The sequence below is a fragment of the Lolium perenne genome, chromosome 5, assembly GCF_019359855.2.
Source record: "Lolium perenne isolate Kyuss_39 chromosome 5, Kyuss_2.0, whole genome shotgun sequence".
In the NCBI taxonomy this organism is placed as follows: Eukaryota; Viridiplantae; Streptophyta; class Magnoliopsida; order Poales; family Poaceae; genus Lolium; species Lolium perenne.
The window spans coordinates 163,385,170-163,396,887 of NC_067248.2; the positions used below are offsets into that span (position 1 = coordinate 163,385,170).

At 41.1% G+C, this 11,718-nt stretch overlaps 1 long non-coding RNA gene across 1 annotated transcript; it reads left to right on the forward strand.

Moving 5' to 3' along the window:
* Positions 1–306: 306 nt before the first annotated feature.
* Positions 307–11,449, forward strand: LOC139831050 (uncharacterized). Its single transcript, XR_011745191.1, has 9 exons — positions 307–936; positions 1,952–2,151; positions 3,962–4,182; positions 6,804–7,014; positions 7,822–7,901; positions 9,269–9,461; positions 9,701–9,805; positions 10,325–10,432; positions 11,109–11,449. It is a non-coding gene; the product is annotated as an uncharacterized lncRNA (long non-coding RNA).
* The last annotated feature ends 269 nt before the right edge of the window (positions 11,450–11,718 follow it).

An 11,718-nucleotide genomic window follows, 5' to 3' on the forward strand; every position in this document is an offset into this window, starting at 1 on the left:
CGCGGACGTTGTCGGCCGTCTACCCGGGATGTTTAGAGCCTACTCCGTCCACTCGCAAATAAGTGCATGTTTTTCTCTTTTGGAAGTCAAACAATTACAAATTTTACTGAACTTTTACATGTAGTAGTAACATATGTGAAATCCAAATTAAAAGTACAGTTATTCGAGGAGGCAGGTGAAGTAAGATGGTGCATCTGAAGTGATTGGTGAGTTGGAGTAGTAGCTGGTGCATCACGTATACTCCGTACATCGGGAAATGAAATTTGGAGTGGTAAATCCAATGTGATTACTACTACGTGAGAGACGAGACGAACTAAACCTTCACTGCAGGAATCGATGCGACGAACAACACAAAACGCACCCAACATTTCCTCTCGCTCGCTTCGCCTCCTCCGGCCCCCAGCGATCCCACCCACCCAAACGCATCGCCGCCGCCGCTCCCCGCCGGCAACCCAGCGCCGCCGCTCACCTGCGCACCCATCAACCCAATCCCATCCAGGCTGGCCACTCAATCTCCTTCACGCCGGCCACCAAAAATCCTATCCACCCCCAACCAGGAGGAGGGGATCGATGCGGAGAAGAGGCACCGGGGGGCAGCGGGCAGGCGCAACGGTCTCTCCACAGAAGATGGACGCGCCCATGGGCGGACCCGCGCCTGAGGGCCGCCATGGTTGCGCTCGTCCTTGCGGCGAGCGAGCCAAGGACAGGGGAGGGGCGGAGATGCACCGGTCCTCCTGGTGGCTGTTGGGGACGAGCACCTTGGGCGACAGCCGCGGCTGGCGGGAGGAGCTCGCCGCGCCGCGGGAAGAAGAGATGGCGGTTGCCTGTCCGGAACTGTTGTTGCCGGCGCCGGCGACGTCCCCGAGCTGTTGCTGCCACCCACAACTCCGTCTTGCTGCTGCAGACGACCTCCCCAACCTGCAGCTGCCCTCTGAGGTCCAACTCCTTCATCTCTTTCCTTGCTAAGAAATCTATTCTTTTTCCTGTTAAATTGAATGTGCGCATACGCAGTAGATGGAAATCTGATTTTCTAAATCAAAATTCGTTGTGCGGCATCAATTACATCCAAAATCATACTATAGCTTTCCAATATTAGCAACTCAACGGATAAAACGAGTCTGCCTCTCTCAAATATTTCCTATGAAAGTGTGCAAGATTTGTTTTGGTGCGCTTTCAAAAAAAAAAAGATTTGTTTTGGTGCTTCCTATCGAATACACCCCCAGTTGACAGTTGGCGTCTTCTGTTGTTCTTTACTTGCTGGTCTATAATGAAATCTGACTCGTAAATGTATTGAATATGATGAAGTTAGAAAATTCTGACATTTTTTAGTTATGAATCTACTTGTGTCATTCGATGGGCCAGTCTAAAGATACCAAAGTATTGCTTACAGATACTAAAGTAGCGGTTGCGTCATCTTTTGGCCCTAGTTGACCAAGTAAAATCTTAGTAGAAACTGTGGTAGCATATCCTGCTTATAACCTTTCAATACTGTATGATATCTACAGTAAAAAGGAGGTGGCTGTAGTGATGAGAGGCGTGCTTGTAAATCCACTGTATAGCTGTAAAATGGATATGATGGTCTGGCTGTACCTATATATACTGGACAGAAAAATGTAGTAGCTGTGGTGGAATTTGATTGCGTATGGCATGTGGGTGGCGGTAGGAAGATAGAGAGGAAGTGGTAGAACATATCTTTGCCATTTATATCCATTGCTTGGAGACTCTGTTCATTTGCTGGTCTATTACTGACACTGAATGTGCTCTGCCTCGCTGGAGCTTCGTGGATTTTCTCTTCTCTTGATTTAGCATAACTCATTTGCATATCTCTGAAGAAAGCTATCATAAAATCCCATGCACCCTGAAAACATTATTTGTTCATGATTTTTCTTATAGTACTACGAATTAATATTGACTTGTCATCTCGAAATTTAATTCTGAGCACCACCTGTAGGCTGCTGTTGGGGACAAGAAGCTTGGGCGTTGGCTGCGGCCGGCGGGAGGAGCTCGCCACGCCGCATGAAGAAGAGATGGTGGTCGCCTGTCCGGAACTGTTGCTGCCGGCACCGGCGACGTCCCCCGACCTATTGCTGCCTTCCATGACTCCTTCATGCTGCTGCCGACGACCTCCCCGACCTGCAGCTGCCCTTTGAGGTCCATCTCCTTCATCTGTTTTTGCTAAAACTTGTATTTTTTCCTGTTAAATTTGATTGTGCATAGACAGTAGATGGAAATCTGTTTCACCAAATCAAAATTTGTCTTGTGCCATCAATGGCATCTAAAATCTTACTATATCTTTCCAGTACTAGCAACTAAACGGATGACTCATTTAAAATGAATCTGTCTCTCTGAAACTTTACCTATGAAGGTGTTTGTTAATGTATATGGAGAGGGGCAATTGACTGCATTAGAAAGGTTTGCCATGGAGAGGTTCTCACTGTGTTTTACCTTAATGCGCCACAAATTTGTTGCGGACAACTCCTGCTTATAACATTCACAAGCGTCGAGTTGTTTCATAGGTTCCTTCTCGACCTATGCCCTCCTGAAATCAAACAGCATACCCAGCTGCTGAAGCATTGGCTGTACCGTTCATGTGTCTAACCCCGCTGTAATATGATGACTAGAATTCGTAACTACCAGCGGCTCCATTTACCTTGAGGGACTCTCATAACAGAGACTTTGGTATCACACCAAGTAGCTGCCCTTTCAAAGCACAAGCCATAGTGCAAGACATGAATTAGCACTTGTGTATGAATTAGTTTGATATCACGCAATGTGGAGGTATACGGGGTGTGGGGGAACATTGATATTGGTAGGTCTCTTTTCTGATGATGATGCTGATGAAAATCAAAGAAAGCAAATTTACTGTAGGTACATGAATAATTGCCCTGACCTTTTCTACTTCGAATCCATGATTCTGTACATTTATCCAGGTGCATTTTACAATTTTACTGTATTTGGTTCTACTTATGATATTATAAGCCAAGCTCTCAAAATTTCGAGCTCGACCAGGTCGGAAAGTTTAAACCGGTTTATTTTTTATATGCCGAGCGGTTTTTCTTTGTCTTGGCTGGGTTGTTTGCTGGGTGTTGTCTTGTGGTGGTTGAATGTTTTAGAAAGATAAGTCTTTCTAGTTAACTTGTGGGCTGTGTGTCGGCAGAATGTTGGCTCGAGGCTTGTGTGTTTCGTTTGGGTGACTTAATTAATGTCAACCTTAAACCAGATAATATTTAATGCCTGGAGCTTTAGTTCTTATTTAGAGGGTTTTGTTGTCTATAATGTTTTTGATTGCACTTGTTAGAGATGATCTGCTGCTTATTAAAAAAGATGGATTTCCCCCCCTAAAATGCAAAACACGTTATCAATTCCTTGTTTTATTGGATAGTTAGCATGTAAAATCTACACAATAATCATGGTGAATCGTTCAAGACATTGTGAAATGCAATGTTCGTTGTAATGTAGTTTGGCTAGATTCTTTGATTATCATGCCATGAAATTTTTAGCCATGAAATTTTAGGTTAATCAGCACCTTGTCTAATCTTTATGCAAATGTTATTGCAGCCTGAATGCGGCTATTTGGGGTGACTTGAATTTTCCCGAAAATAGTTGCGCTTTTTCTTGCATCAACAACTTAGTAATTCCTCTGTTCTTATATACAAGGCCACAAACCCATATTGCAGTACCAAGAAAATAAAGCCACACGATTATTTATTTAGAAATACTCTCGGGTTCTTTGCTAATTAAATATACTTCAAGTGGTGGCTATTTCTCTATGGCTGCATGCAATGTTCGCATTAATAAGTACCGACCTACGAGACAAAAAGCTAATTACTTTTTCTCGATTAGTGTTAGTGGTCCTGTATAGATGAAAAATGTATTTTTGATAATGGCCTTGAATTGATGAACGGAGGGAGTAGTAATTATGTACACTATGATGCTGAGTAGTATATTCTTGATGTTTCAGGGGGTGTTCTGGAGCAGGGGAGAGGCCGAGGGGGTGACTTTGGGTCTGGGCAGTGATGACCATCCCAACCAACTTGGCCAAGCACCAAGTCAACCTGCAGGTGGCTCCCATCATAGCCAAGATCATGGCGAAGGTCAACGACGGGTCCTAGTGAATGTCATGAGCTGACCATGCTGCAACCGTGGTGGCGGTGATGCTCATCCTCGTGGACGACCTCTTAGGTGAGCTAATGGTTTACCACTTGGATCTCTGTCTCCCATGTGAACCATCGTGCCTTGGCTTTACCATGCTCCGGCGCTTGAGACGATGACCCTTATTTGATTGATGGTGATGATGATCATATGCTCACGGTAGTTTCTAAGTTTTTTCCCTAAGACTTTCACATATGTGCCTGGTTATTAGAGGTCGTTCTAATCTAATGTAGTTGATTATTTTGTGTTATAGTGCTAATGTTGTTATTTGGTTTCGAATACCAGTTGTTGGTATTGTGTGGTCTTGATCTTTTATTGCTAGATCTTGGCATGACCTAGGTGTTGCTGTCACCTATCTGTGTATATAAATATTATGTTGGCGAGGTTTATATATTCCTTATGGTACTTGTGTTCTCTTTTTTACTTCATAGATTTATCTGGTATTTCTCTTGATCCGAATCTCTCCTGTGTATTTGTTGTGCAACAGCGAACTGGTTATTCTTTTGTAGTTGAACAATTAGTATCTACACATGCATATGTGAGAAATTGGAATTGATACATGCATCTGGTATCTACATGAATGTTTCTTTATAAAGTGGCGGGCTTCATGACTATGTGGGTGCTTATGTGAGCTATGCTTTGTAAGAATAGCAAGCTAGCCTGCAAGCTTTTCTATGATTAGAAGTATCATCTCGATGTTATAATCACAGGCTTAGAGCTTTACTTTTATCCATTCTTTGCTTTGAACTCTTTTTTATTGATTTGATTCCTAATGCTATGACATTTCATTGTACTGAGATTTGATGTTTCCTTTATAATTCATGCCTAATTCATGATTGTAGGGTTAGCCTTCTTCAACTTTGGTACTATTCCTAGAGGGATATTCGTTTTGAGACCATATGTTGGGAATATCAATATTTCTTGAATATGGAAAACAATATCACAAACTAATACACTTCCTTCCAAGCTCAATTGCATTATTTGCAAGTGCTGCTATAGGTAGCTGGTGCCTATATGCATGATATGCTAGTCCATTGACATGCACATGATAGACAACATTGTCCAGCATATAACACGTACTATATCGATCCTTTTACTGAGAGAAAAATATATGACTTTGACATCAGGTGCATTCCACCGTACCATTACGAATGCAAGGCCTGATATTGCATTATTGCTGGAGCGAGATTTTTTTTGCCAGTGTGCTACTCCAGCTTTGACTTGTGTGACCCTCCCTCTGCACTCCCCATCCGTTCGGTGTTTGCACCACCTGCCAATTTTTCATGCTAATTGATACTTTGTGGGTCCCACGTGGCAGGAGTCGACTGGTGCCCGTAGTAGTAGTTGGGTAAAAAGCTTTTAGTCCTATTTCTAGACGACGGTTGTGTCAAGCTTCATGCACTAGCTAATGCAACCAAAAGCCCGAACTGTTCGCTTGTACACTTCAACAGGTTGATGCTTAGATCTAGCCTTGTCAACAAGGTGGTGTTCCTCTTCTGGGTTCAATCGCTAGCTGCAACTTTGTTTTCAGAAATAAGTAGACCAGTATTAGTTATTGTGTAGATCTGACGTGTGTGAGAAAGAAAGCAATTTTCGTAGTTAGTTTTCGTGTGTAAATATAATGCTTGTAGAACTAGAATAACTGCGTTTAGTAATTTGATTTGTTTATTTGGTATTTGTGTGCAAATTAATTGTGATTTCTATTCTGCTGTAAGGTTTAAGCAATCTGGGTGTCGTTGTTTAATTCACCATGTTTAATAGCTGTGGCACAGCCACATAATATTTCAATTGGAACCTGCTCTGGCATTGGACCTAGCTCAAAGGTTTAAGAATTTCATTTGTGTTGCTAAGAAAACGAGGACGCAATAAAAGGTGAGACATATCGTCTTTTTGATCCTTAGACCGCACGGAGTTGCAGGACTCTGACCGAGTGTAAAAAAATACGATCTTGCGTAGCTTTTAGTGTCGTATGATTGGAACCTGAGAGCTTCTGTTTGTGGATTCATGAGGCGTTTATATAATTATTACATGAGAACAATCACCTTTTTAGATTGGTTTATTAAGTGACTTTTTTTCTCCAAGGACGGTAGCAGTTCTATATCCAGATATGCTAGGCAGTAGCCTCCTAACACTGTACTTTGAGCACATCGGATGCTTCAAAAGTTCATTTTAGGATTTGAAGGTGATGCGTAAGTTCTGTGTCTAATGATCCTCCTGTCCTGGCCTTGTTTTAATTAAAACAGGGCATTGGATTGTGAAAATACTGAAGATTGTGAAAGAACCTGCACAAATTTAAGTCTGTTTGAAGTAGATGCTAGTTCAGAAGCACATAATTGCTAATTCATGGCCTATTTAAATGGACAGCTGTGAACTTGGAGGATTGTTTGAGCATTTCAGTGCATAATAGCATTGGTTGAGCATTTCAGTGCATAATAGCATTCTTTGCTTATCTTGCCATGAAATGGTTAGCCATGCAGTTGTAGTTAATCAGCACCTTGTCTGATCTATATGCAAATGTTATTGCAGCTGGAATGTTGCTATTTATGATAACTTGATTTTTTTCATGAAAATAGTTGCCCTATTATTGCATCGACAGCGTAGTAGTAATTCTGTACACTATGTTTATGAGTAGTATATTGTTGATGTTTCAGGGTGTTCTGGGGCAGGATTAGGTTGACATTACGTCTCGGCAGGGATGAGCATCCCAAACAACTTGGCCAAGCACCAAGACAACCTGCAGGTGGGTCCCATCATAGCCAACATGATGGCGAAGGTCAACGGAAGGTCCTAGTGAGCGTCATGAGCTCACCGTGCCACAACCGCGGTGTTGGTGACGCCCCATCCTCGTGGACGACCTCTTCGGTGAGCTACTGGTTTACCACTTGGATCTCTGTCTCCCATGTGAACCATCGTGCCTTTGCTTTACCATGCTCCGGCGCTTGAGACGATGACCCTTATTTGATTGATGATGATGATGATCATATGGTCACTGTAGTTTCTAAGTTTTTTCCCTAAGACTTTCACATATGATCATATGGTCACTGTAGTTTCTATGTGATTTTTTCTTGATAGTCCTAAACTTGTTGTTATTTGGTTTTGAATACCACTGGTTGGTATTGTCTGGTCTTGATATTTTATTGCTAGATCATGGCATGATCTGGGTGTTGCTACCACCTATGCGTGTATAAATATTATGCTGGTGAGGGTTATATATTTCTTATGGTACTGGTTTTCTCTGTTTACATTTTAGATTTATCTCTGAATCTGCTCCTGTGTATGTGTTGTGCAACAGTGAACTGGTTATCCTTGTGTAGTTGAGCAATTAGTACCTACAGATGCATATGTGAGCAATTGGTATCTATACATGCATCTGGTATCTACACACACGAATGGTTTTTTTCTAAGTGGCGGACTTCATGACTATGTGCTTTGCTTATGTGAGCTCTACTTTGTAAGAATAGCAAGCTAGACTGCTGATCTCAAAAAAAAAAAAAAAAAAACAAGCTAGACTGCAAGCTCTTCTATGATTAGAAGTATCATCTCGATGTTATAATTAGAGGCTTAGATTTTTTCTTTTATCCATTCTTTCTTTGAACTCAGTTCTATTGGTTTAATTCACAATGTTATGACATTTCATTGCACTGATATTTGATGTTTCCTAACTGTAAGTTATTGAAGCAAGGGAGCGTAGGATGCTGATGTCTTATTCATGACTATTGGGTGGCCTTCTTCGACTTTCTAGGTGTTTGGTAAGTTCCTGGTACCACTCCCGGAGGGATATTTATTGTGAGACCATATATTGGGAAGAACAGTATTTCCCAAATATGGAAAACAATATAACAAAAAACACCATTCCTTATTTTGCATTTTTTTCTCATTTTGTGAGGCCATATGTTGGGAAGATCAGTATTTCCTTCCAAGGTCAATTGCATTAATTGCAAGTGTTATTATAGGTAGCTGGTGTGTATATGTGTGTCATGCCAGTCCATTGCCATGCACGTGACATACATTGTCCTCCATATCGATCCTTTTCCGGAAAGAAAAAAATATGACTTTGACTTGAGTTGCACTCCACCTTACCATTTGAAAATCAATGCCTGGTGCTGCACTATTGCTGGAGCGAGATCAATTCTGCGAGTGTGCTACTCCAGCTTTGACTTGTGACCTTCCCTCTGACTCCTCATCCATTCTCTGTGGCGCCATCTCGCCAATTTTTCGAGCTAATTGGTGGGGCCATTGCTTGCTCAACAAGCTTCCATGACGGTGACTATCCTATAGCAGAACCGTAGTTTGTGGGTCCTATGTGGTAGGAGTGGACTGGTGCATATAGAAATAGTTGGGTAAAAAGCTTTTAGTTCTTTTTCCACAAGATGGTTTTGCCAAGCTTCATGCACTAGCCAATGCAACCAAAAGTACGGTCTGATGGAAAGCGCGAGACAATTCTCTTATTAACTTCAACAGGTTAATCTGATGTTATCAACAAAGTTGCATTCCTCTTCCGATTCATCGCTAGCTGCAACTTTGTTTTCAGAAATAAGTAGACCGATAGTTTGTTATTGTGTAGATGTGATGCATGTGAGAAACTAAGCGATTTTCTTAGTTCTCGTGTGTAAATCTAATGCTTGTACAGCTGGTATAATTTAATTTGTTTGTTTGGTATTTGTGTACAAATTAATTGTGATTTCTCTCCTGCTGTAAGGTTTAGGCAATCTGGGTGTCGGTGTATTAATTCACCATGTTTAATTGTTGTGGCACAACCACATAATATTTGAACTGGAACCTGTTATGGTATTGGACCTAGTTCTAAGGTGTAAGAAGTTTTTCAATTTGTTGCGTTGCTAAGGGATCAAGCTCTAGGATTTTAGCTACTTTGTTGCTAAGCAAAAAAATGAAGCCGTGGTTGATTATGTGAGATTATTATAACCACCTTAATTGGTGTATTGTTGCATGTGAAAATGTTACTGCTACTGTCATACATCAAAGCAACTTTCTACTTTCTTATCTTAAAATTCTTAGTACGTCTTTTAAACTTGACAATGAGCAGTCTTGTTAATGTATACATATTCTATTTTATGGATTGATGATTTAACTTGATGCTACTCTTCCATTTGTCTAGCTGTTGCATGGTTGCGGCCCTCGTCCACCCGACCTGCTGCTGCTGGATCGGTGAGCAAGCATCAGCTTGCTGCCATCCACCACTCCAGGGACCTCTACAAGGCTGGCGAGGGCAGCTTCAGCCTCGAAGCCAGGGGCGGCAAGATCTGCCTCGTCTGCACAGTGCCTCATATTGGGAACAAGGCCGCAAAAAGGTGAGATATATCACCGAGACACCCAATTTCCTTGCACTGCAAACCAACCTGGAACCACTGTTGGATTTACTCGCTAGTATTGTGAACCACTGTTGGATATAGATTTGCATTTGAATTTACTCACCAGCGTATATCACTCTAGCTATAATCCCATAAATGCTCTTGCGGTATGGATCTGTTGCAATTTACAAAGACAATTATCCTTTGGATTTTCTCATTTTGTTTTCTGAAAAATGCAGAGCTCGATGCTTTGGAAGCCAATATGGAGTTCAAATCGAATCCAGTCCCATGTTACCTTCAACCAGACTAGGAGTGGTCATGTAGCAGCCCTAAACCGGTAGCAGGTACATCCCTTGTGAGAATGCCCCTGATTTGCTTTGCTTGTGATTCTTCTGTTTATCCTTATGAGGAAAATGATGGGTTAATACCTTTTCCATCCATTCACAGTGTTTGAAGTTGCAAATAATTTTCTTTATCTTGATGTCACATGGGACCAATCAACATGCTATATACTTGAGATCCTTATGAATGTATTTCTTAGGTCCTAAGTCATGTATTCTGTGCATACATAGTTAAGTTGTTGGCGTGAACAAGCTTGATCCAAGTAGTAGAAGAAACTCATAGAAGAAACTTTAGGAATCAATTTATCTTGAATATTCTTGTGTACTTGGTATCTGCCTTGCAAGTAGCTATTTACCATACTTTCTTTGTATTCACAAGAGTTTTTGAAACTCTGAAAGAGAATTCATAAGATTTTCATTTTGCCTTGCAAGTAGCCTTTTTACCATACTTTCTTTGTATTTAGAAGAGTTTTTGAAACTTTGAAAGAGAATTCACAGTATTTATCATGTTGAATATTTCAGGCTTCTTTGATCTGGAGAACGGAAACCAGGAGCTCAAGAGTGACCTTAAGCACCTCCACATGAACTCTACAACAATGCAGACTTGTAAATCCTCGATATTTGGCCCAGGTCATTTGCTGCTGAAACCCCTGTCTAGTGTTTTACCATACTATGTATTCACATGAGTTTTTGCAAGTGTGAAAGGCCATGAATTAGTAAACTGGAAAGGCATTGAGTATTTTGGAACCGTGTGATCGTGAGATTTGTGCTTGTGTCTAGGACATCCTCTCTGCATCAAAACATGATACGCTTAGTCCAAATAGATCTCTATTTCTTTTGCTTATATAGGATAAACAGTGTATTTTACTTTTCTATTTGGGAGACTATTGGTTGAGTTTTCACTTTGTGTTGACTGCTCACAGGTTTAACTGATCAGATGGTGTTGCTGACTCTTTGGTCTAAAACATCCTATTTAGGGAGATATTTTTATTCGTTTGTTGTCAGATTTTTTCTGAAGTTCTCTTCAGTGTTTGTGTTTCAGTCTGATTGCTTCTATAAAATGCATGCAAGGCAACCTAAGTCTAGGTTGTGAATGTGGTGCCACTGGCTATTACTATTTGACTAGGCAAGATTTATGGAGTTAGTGATTTGGTTTAAAGTTACAAGATTGCAATCCTTTGAGACTCTTTGCTTTGACAGTTTGAAGTTGGTCTTAGTGATTGTTTTGTCTATATTTGCAATCCATCCAGGGTTTAGTTGATGGTTTCTCTATCTGTGCACTCATTCCTTTGATTTGTGTATGTAGGTGATGCAGCTGATGGAGGGAGGAAGCCAAGTGGCTCCGGCGGCATGGTCTTGATCGCCAAAAAGCAGCCCAGATGTGTTGCTGCTTTGCCTCTAGCTGATTTGGTTCTGATATTATCGGTCGGTTCCGGTGGCTGTGGCTGTGGTTCCGCTGCTGCTTTTGTTTCAGTTTTTATGACATGCAGCACTGAAATTGCATCGTTCCTTTTGGTCCAAATCAGGACTTGTAATAGTTTGCCTCATTCGTGACTTCCAACTTCCCTGTAATTGAACTTGTGAGTAGTGTCGTGTTGTGTTGTATTGCACTTAACATTAAATGATTTTTTTATATGCGCACCAAACGTCCAAAGAAATAATGTTGAGTCATGCCAAATTTTTGGATACTCTTGCTGTCTAGTTAGCTTTGACTAAATTGGTAATTTCCCTTATTTTATTTGAACAAGAATCATAAAGAGCTAGCATGGCAAGTCAGCTAACTTTAGGGTAATCGATGGAACGGAAAAATGCGAAATCTGGTTGTATCGATGCAAGCTGGGTTCAACACAAAATCCCTTTCAAAAAAAAAAAAACGCAGTACAAAAATCTATCAATCGATGGCCTCCAATGATAAG